Below are 9,485 nucleotides of genomic sequence, written 5' to 3' on the forward strand. Positions count from 1 at the left end.
CTGGCTGTCTCCCCTGATGCCTACCTGCTGCACTGTGAGATGGATGATTTTGTCATGTCTCTGTTAACTTTACGAGTTTTTGTTGGCTGACCGGCATTCCTGACCATGAAGCACTCTTAAGCTTCTGAAGCACATCCATAATGGTAAATATAGTTGCTGAGCAAAACCGCAAATCAAATGAACATAGAAGGATGGAGCAGCCACTCCGCTTTGACCACTAGCAGATTTTCTCTGTTAAATTAAGCTGTTATTCGCAGGCAATGTACAATTTCGTACATTAGGGTGAAATCCATGCTGATCATTCCAGTAGTGTGTAGAAAACTGTAGTAATACAGACGTTTAGATTGCCTCATTAACTTTTCTCGTGATGTGTTCTCTAGCACTCTTCAAACATGGACCTGATTATGAATTCTCGCTTTTGTAATACGCTTTTTTTTCTCGACATAATAGTAGCATTACTGGTGATAGTACAGTAGTAGTAGTAGTAGTTGTAGTAGTAGTAGCAGTAGTTGTAGTAGTAGTAGCAGTAATAGTAGTAGTAATATTAGTAGTAGTAGTAGTAGTAGCAGCAGCAGCAGCAGCAGTAGTAGTAGTATTAGTAGTAGTAGTAGTAGTAATAGTAGTAGTAGTAGTAGTCATTGTTGTTGTTGGTGTTGTTGCAGTTGCTCATCTGCAACGTGAACCCCGTGGATGGCAAGTTGAGGTTGCCTTCCTCCTGCAGTCCACCACAGTATATCCTTTCGGGGATAAGGAGGGAGTTATGAGACTTTCGTATAACCAGTCAGTGGAATTGGCTGCTACATTGATGCCAACACCTGAAGGCGCCTCCCTCTAGCACCGCAAATTAGTTATTAGTTACTAAACCCTTTTCATTATAACCTAGTCAAGCAGTTGCCATCTCTCTATCTTGAATGTTGATCTGTAACAACAGATCATCAGAGAATCTTATTTTGTTGTTCTTTTGCCTTAATAAAGTCCGAATTGTCTTTTGGCAGCTTATATCACGTAGCTCTGTGGCAGAAAAAGACAATGATACGCTTTACACCGTACCCACAGCACTTCCTCGTAGCTAGTGCTATATTCTAGGGTTATTTGTTTGCCACAATTCAGCAGTCAAGACGGGGAGATGGCAAATATCGACCAGGTTAAAATGGAAAGAGCATAATCAGAAAGAAACAGTATGGAATAAACTTAGACCCGTAGCATTGTCTTTTTCTACCATTGAGTTGCGTGAAATAAACTGTAAAAGGATAAAAGTTAGGGCCAAGTTAAGGTAGAAGTAGAGTCGCTCCTTAGAGGTTTTCTGTAAAAAAAAATATACCAACCACTTAACTACAATGACATACGATAGTTAATTTACCTTAATCTGGCCTATATTATCGTCCTTTTGCGGCATCTATCCCGTATCTCAGTGGCAGAATAAGACAATACTACGCTTTCATATCTTTCCATAGCATTCACGCTTGACTAGCCTCATTTCTGGTGTTAGTCTCGTTGTTACAGCTCAGCATTCAAGATGGGGAGATGGTAATTTTAGGACGGGTGAAAGTTAAAAAGAGTACTATTACCCTAATTTTGCTACTTCCAAATGATTTTATTCGACTAGAGAAAGCGTTTTGTGGTGAAGAGATGACAAGCAATCTCCAGAAACATCACCACAAAATAATGGCCTCCTGAACAATGAATGAAACTGTCTGGCGATGGCAAGAAGGAAACGAAAATATGATCTGGGACGGAACGTGTTAATGACTAGAGAATAAACTGCAGGAAGACGACGCAGCATTGGAAAGGCTACTTGCATCAGACCGACTAACCGTTTTGTTTTATTCCCGCTATCTCGTGACCATTGTAACTCCAGTAACTCTAAGTGATTTCATTCAGATTATTGACGACGACTCGTTGAATTGAAGGGGTTAGATATTTCGACCGTCGCTACAGAGTTCTTTCCTTACTCACTCTCTTTCACTTGTACATGATCATTTTTCCTCTCGCTATGAGTTCACGTTTAAAAGTCTGTCATGTTTTTCGTATGCAACTGCTCAAAGGTAAATAAAATAAATAAATAAATGAATAAAGTAGAAACTATTAAAACTACATTCTAGCCTCACTCATCTTGGCTCATTTTCACTTCTTTCGTTCAGAGTTCATGTTTAAATATCCATCACCTTTTTTTTTTCGTTTCTTTTTCGAAGTCATATAAACTTATTTGTTAAAAAATCTACCTGTTTTAAGTCCTTCCATATTATTATTTTACCTCAAATTTCACGTGAGTTTACTTTTTTTTTTTCATTGTCTATATTTTTCAAGAGTTTTTCCTGCTAATGTTTGTTATCTATCATCCAGTCCATCTTTGACCCATCAGGAACGTAAGGGCCCGGGGCTAGCCTTCTCAGTCCAGACATTTAAGTCGAGGGTGACCAGCTGCTTAGTGGCATTTATGAGGACTGTTCCCTAACCACTCCTTTAATGCAAATCCTTGTGGGCCACATCTGGCATCTGAATGGGGAGCCTCAACCCACTAGATCACTAAGCGTCACTTAGGCTACTCTATTTAAATCCCACAAATCCTAAATCCTCTCACCTTCCAGTTCAAGTGTTTTGACTATTATTTAGGCAGGGCTATTCTTTCATTTTTTTAAAGGTCTTTACCTAATGTATATCATTCAAAAGCCTTTTTCACCATAGCTTTCACGTGATTTGATTACTTTGTTTGCTGTAAACTTTGTGTTATTATTATTTAAAATTCTTCTTATCATGGTTTAAGGGCTTTCTAAACTGTTTTCGCATTAAGAAGCATGTGTTTTAACTATTTCTAAGAGAGGACTTTTTATCAGCTTTTTCCAGTCACAATACCTTCAACGTACTTTCATTAAAATTAATATCGTGTGTTTTGACTGCTTTTTACCATAGTCCACTTTTTTTTTTTTTTTTTTAATTGTACGTGGTTTAAACTCTTTCCCCAAACTGTTTTCAGATTATAATTTTACGTCTGTTATTAAATCGGGTCTATTTTCCACTACACATTTTGAATAGTTTCCTTAAATTGTTCGCACTTTAACTTCCAAGTGATTTATTTCTTTTCTGTAGTCTATTTTATCTAAGTTTTTTTTTTCTTGTATTAATTTTCACATTACGCACTTGTCGCATGGTCATTTTTTTTTTTTTCATTTCACATTTACTTTTCACCATATTTTCACATCAGTTGGAAATCTGTGCCAGAAGATAGAGGTGGGGGGAGGGTTAGACAAGGAAAGAAGAGGGTAGGAAAGGATAGGAGAGAGAGAAGAGGAAGGAAAAGAAGCAGTAGCTATAGGACTGTAAATGAAGATAGCAAAGGAATGAAGCAAGAATCTGGAGAGAGAAAAAAAAAGAGCAAGAGGATATATAAGATATGAAAGGACAGGAAACAGAAGATAATTAAGAAAATAACCGATATTAGGAAAGATATAAATGGATAAATGAAAGGAAAAAGGCAAGAATATGTAAAGAGGAAGTAGTCAAAAAGCGGAGAGGATAAAACAGGAAGTGATAAAAGAGATGAGGACATAGAAAAAGAAATTACTTGGAAAGACGCAAAAGGAGAAATGACAAGAAATAGATAAGAGATGTAAGAAAAGGGAAGAAAAAAATGCGACACGATAAAAGGCTGGAGAAACAGACCAAATATAACTGGAGGACTGTAAATGGATAAATCAAAGGAGAATGAGAGAAGAGGATGATCATGGAATCAGCGAAGGAAGGACAGAGTCTGAGAATAAGATAAAGGGAAACACAGGACGGGAAGTGATAAAGGTGATGGGGGAATGGAGGAAAAGAAGTGCTAAAGGAGAAGGTAAGAGGGAAAAGAGAGAAGGAGAGAGAGGGGAGAGAAAGCTAAGAGGGATGGAAGTAAAAGGCAGAAGGGTAGGAAGGGACAGGGGGAGGATAGGGAAGACGGAAGGGAGAAAAATGGAAGAGGAAAGAAAGATGAGAAAGGAGAGGGAGCCAAGAGGGGACAAAGGGAGAGGAAAATAAGAGAGATACATCATAGGAAAGCAGGTCATAATCAGGAGAGGAGAAAAACACAGGGAAGATGAAAGAAGCTTTAATAATAAGTATAGAAAAAATGGAAATACGGTGATAAAGACAAATATTTAAGCAGAAAAGAGGGGGAGGGGGGAAATATACAGTATAATGAGTGGAAGGATATTATTACTAAAAAAAAAGAAGACGAAGCATAAAAGAAAACGTGATAAACGAGAAACAGATGAAAGATGCATCAAAGGGGAATGGGAGGGAGGGAGGTAGAGAAGGAAGGACGTAAAGAGAGGAAATGAATGAGAATGAAAGAAAGAACTGGAAGAAGGAAAGGAAGGGGGAATAAAGAGGAGGAAAAGGGGAAAATAGAATAGGAGGGAAGGAGGCAGAAGGAACAAAAGAAGGACAGAGGTACTTGAACATGAATGAGAATATGGAAAGCAAAGTTAAAGAAAGCAAAAAAAAAAAAAAAAAAGAAAAAAAAAAGAAACCTTGGAGGACTGAAGAAAACAGGGCGACAAAAAAGAGAGAAATTACAGAAGACAGGAAACACGAACCTGGAGAGAGAGGTAAGAATCGATGAAGGTAAGATGTGGGAAAAACTTTAAGAGGGAAATTGAGAAAGTAGTAAGAGATGAAAAGGGAAGAGTGTGAGAGGAGGAGGAAGGAAGCTGGAGAGAAAGAGGGAGAGTCAGAGGGAAAAGAAGAGTGCAGGAGAGGAAAAAAGTGTGAAAGAGAGGGAGGGTGGGAGAAAGGGAGAGTGAAAAACAAGCAAGGAGAAAAAAGACAAGGAATGAAAAAGAGAGGGAGGAAATGTGATAGAAAAGGAGAGGACGGAAGAAGTAAGAGGGTGAAAGAGAGGCAAGGAAGGGTGAGAGTAAAGCAAAGCGTGTGTGACAAAGGGAGGTAGAGAAAAAACGAGTAGGATAAAGAGAGTGAGAGGGTTAGAAAGTGAGAGAGGGAGAGACGGGGATAGCCACACACACCCGACTTCCTCACTCCGCTGTTCGGTGCCAACTGACTCCCTCTCTCTCTCTCTCTTTCTCTCTCTCTCTCTCTGGTTGCTCCCAACTCTCTCCATTCACTCAATTTTTCTAAGTATCTCTCCCCTCCATTCTGTCACTTCCCTTCTTCTCATTCTTCCTGCCTCCACCTCTCTCTCTTTCTGTGTGTGTGTGTGTGTGTGTGTGTGTGTGTGTTTTAAACATGAGAGATTAGTTATGAAAGAAGGAGGAGGAAACCTGAGGACAGATTAAGAGAGAGAGAGAGAGAGAGAGAGAGAGAGAGAGAGAGAGAGAGAGAGAGAGAGAGAGAGAGAGAGAGAGACAGACAGACAGACAGACAGACAGACAGAGACAGAGAGAGAGAGAGAGAGAGAGAGAGAGAATGCCAGCAACTCACTCACTATATCTTTTCTCTTTCTCTCACATTTCTTGCCCAAGTTATTTGTTGCTCTCGGGTTAGTGAATTCCGAGGCTCAGCGGGGGGGAGGGGAGAATGAGGAGGGAGAGAAGGATGGATAGGAGGGGGAGGAAGGAGAGAGGGGGTAGAAGAGAGGATGGAAGTAGGAGTGGAGGGAATTGAAAGAGAAAGAGAGGTGGGGAAGGAAAGGATGAGACAGTGAGTGGAGGGAAAGAGGATAGATTGATGAGAGAGAGAGAGAGAGAGAGAGAGAGAGAGAGAGAGAGAGAGAGAGAGAGAGAGAGAGAGAGAGGAGAAAGATCAAAGGGCGAGAGGGAGGGAGAGAGGGAGAGAGGAAGGCAGGAATGGAATAAGGGTTAGGGAGGGGAGGGAGGGAGGGAAGGGATAAAAAATGTGGGAAGACGAAGGAGAAAAGAAGACTGAGAGAGATTAGGAAGAGATGGAGAAAACTAGGGGAAGGGAGGGAAGGAGGTAGGGAGAGAGGGAGGAATGGAAGAAAAGAGAAAGAAAGGGAAGGAAGGAAAAGGAAGAGAGGATGGACAGCAGAGGAATGATCGGTGGTGGGGTGTAAGAGAGAGAGAGAGAGAGAGAGAGAGAGAGAGAGAGAGAATGACAATTACCAAAAAGACTTCCTGCCTAAATTTACGAGAGGCTATGAGAACCAGATGTCAGTACAGGTTAAGTATATTCTCTCTCTCTCTCTCCCTCTCTCTCTCTTCCGTTCTCTGGCTCTCTCTGCATTTCCCCCTCCCCTATCTGTTTCGTCTTACTTCCGCATGATTTATGACTCTCTCTCTCTCTGATTTTTTGCTCTCGTTTCTTCTTTGTGTTCTGGCACTTCCTCTTCATCCACCTTCCCCTTCTCTGCTAGTCTTTCTGTTGTCTGTCTATCTGTCTCTCTATCTATCCATTCATCTGTCTCCTTTTTTTGTGACCTACAGTATGCTACCAGAAAAAAAAGTAAAACAAAGCCTAACGCCTTGGATCCTTCAGCCCGGTGACCTGTTTTTCAGTGTAACATTCCTACTGGCCGCCGACTGTATTCAGCTTAGATGAAACTTTTAAATCTGGTGAGATAATTATTCACCCAACTGTTTTTTTTTTTTTTTTTTTTTTCCCAACAGGAGCGTGGAGGGCTAGGGATAGGTTACTTATTTCCAAATTTTTGGGTGAGTAAGTAGTTGCTTGCCCCTGAATGGTATTTTGTGAACGTCAACCATTCCTCGGATGTAAACCGAGTCGTACTTTTAGTTATTTTATTCAGGCTAATTCTAGAAATTATGTTCAATAGCAGTCAAAATCCCCATGAAAATATCGCTAGTAACTATATTTCCATTTGGGATAAACACAGGAATTCCTTAGTCGTCAAACAGACGGTTTTGTGCAGCTGAGAAATCCTAGCAGCCAGAGAGTTAACCCCGATGATTTTATTCACGTTCTGGAGAGAAGTTTTCGAACCAATGGAGGCAGATACAGCCTTCATTAACCTTTTCCTTACTAAAGTTGATTTGTTTTCATCTGAGAGAATTGGGCCACTCTTACAACTTGAATACAAAGTCTTGGCTGTATAAAATTCGATGGATCTGGTTATGGGGTATGAATGCCTCCTTGGTTACTAATTAATGAGACACTCCAGTCTGACTAAATATAGCTATCAACTGAGCTGAAAGGGGTTAGAGATCTTGTAAGGTTTGAGTTGGTGCCCTAAACTGGTGTAAGTTAAAAAATGTCGTCTGTTGATAGAAAGAATAAAATAAGAAAACACGTCGCCGATGTAAAGAGGTTAAAGACTGACATATTTTCTAGCCACTTTCTGTGCTACTTTCACCTTAATTTGGCTCAGATTTCTTTTGTGGTTCATTTTCGCGTAGTTCTGTGGCTGAACAAGACAATACTGCTCTACATAATTATTTTCCATAGCGCTCCTTCGTGACTAGGGATAATATGCTACTGTTAACTATTGTTACAACGCTCCTTCGTCTATATATCTATCTATTGCCAGACGCCTTAATGCCGTACGGGGTGGCCATAAACAAATTGTCTCCACGTCTCCCTGTCCCCCGCCATTTCACTGCCCAGCTCCCAACTCACACCCCCCTCTCTCATATACCTCTCCACTCCATCCCTCCATCTCATCTTTGGCCTCCCCTTTCCTCTCTCCCTCTCCAGCTCACTCACATACACTCTCCTCGTCAGTCTCTCACTATCCATCCTCTCCACATGGCCAATCCACCTCTATGTGTTTCTCCTAACGCTTCCTATCACATCCATATCCACACCACAACGCTCCTTCACATCCTCATTCGTCAATCCGTCTTTCCATGAGACTCCACATGCTCCTCTCAAACAACTCATTTCCACAGCTCTCATTCTTGACTTGTGTCCCTCCAACAACGTTCATGTTTCACTTCCATACGTTAGAGTTGGTATCACAATATTGTCATGTAATAACTTATTCACTTCCATGCTCACTTCCCTGTTTCTTATCACTGCTTTCAAGGAACCAGCAACCTTTCGTCCTTGTTGTACCCTTTCAAGCACTTCACCCACCAAACTTCCATCCATACTCATCACACTACCCAAATACTTAAACGTACTCACGCTTTCCATTTCCTCATCATCCAACCTCACTGTACATTCACTGACTTCACTTCTCTCGAAGACCATAATTTTACTCTTCCCTACAGTTACCTTTAGATTCCATTTCTTACACGCTCTCCCAAACTCATCCACCAAGCCTTGCAGCTCCCCTTCGTCTTCACGTAACAACACAGCAACATCTGCAAACAACAGTACAGGGAGTTTCCAAACACTGCCCTCTCTCATTAGGGCCACTCCAACATCCACTGCCCTACCTTGTATCTCTTTTATTACCCCATCCATGTACAGACTGAACAGCCATGGAGACATGACACATCCTTGTTTCAACCCAACCATCAGATAGAAGAATTCACTCAGTTCACTTTCCACACGCACTGCAGCCTTAGCACCCTCATACATACTCTTAACAGCATTCAACAACTTCCCATCTGCTCCATATATTCTTAATACTTTCCACAATCCTTGTCCATCCACCCTGCCATATGCTTTCTCCAAATCCATGAAGGCCGCATACAGTTTCTTTCCCTTCTCAAGAAACTTTTCCACCAAAGATCTAAGAATGAATATCTGATGTACGCAACCTCTTTCCTTCCTAAAACCTCTCTGTTCTTCTTCAACTAATTCCTCTGTTATTTTTCTTACTCTGTCAATAAGTATCCTACCATATACTTTTCCTATTACACTAAGAAGACAAATGCCCCTATGATTACCACACACTTCTTTTTCCCCTTTTCTTTTGCACAAGGGAATAATTATACCTGACTTCCAATCCTCCAATCTGCACATCTTCCACATCCATTCTACTACTATCTCTCCCCCATGCTTCAGCATTTCACCACACAATCCATCAATTCCTGGGGCTTTCCCCATTATGACTTTCTTCATTGCTTCCACAGCTTTCATCCTACTGATTTCTTCCTATCTTATCACCTCCCTCCTTCTCCCAGCCATTCCCCAGTCACTTATACTTCCATTAATTTCATTCTCTATGTTCAACAATTCCTTAAAGTGTTCTCTCCATCTGCTCATTTTTTCTCCCTTCCCCAGTAGTAATCTACCATTTTTGTCTTTCACTCCCCTACTAACTTCATTGCCACTCTGTCTAACTTTCTCTACCTCTTTCCAGAACATTTTCTTACAGTCCCTCCACTTTACACTCAAATTCCTTCCAAATTCCTCATTCACTCTCTTCTTACTCTCTCTTATTAATCTTTTCACCTCTCTCTTCCTTTCTACATACAACTCTCTCTTCCGTCTCTCAGCTTCTTCCACGCCCCTACTTCACATCCATTCATTGTATGCTTTCTTCTTTTCTGCCACAGCCTGTCTCACCTCTTCATTCTACCATGCTGTACCTTGCACCCCTTTTCGTCTTCTTTTCACCCTACACACCACCTCACATGCTGCACATATTTCTTCAGTGAATATCTTGCATACACCTTCCA

Source organism: Coenobita brevimanus, chromosome 61, assembly GCF_032717465.1.
Source record: "Coenobita brevimanus isolate Jiangsu-jjx chromosome 61, ASM3271746v2, whole genome shotgun sequence".
In the NCBI taxonomy this organism is placed as follows: Eukaryota; Metazoa; Arthropoda; class Malacostraca; order Decapoda; family Coenobitidae; genus Coenobita; species Coenobita brevimanus.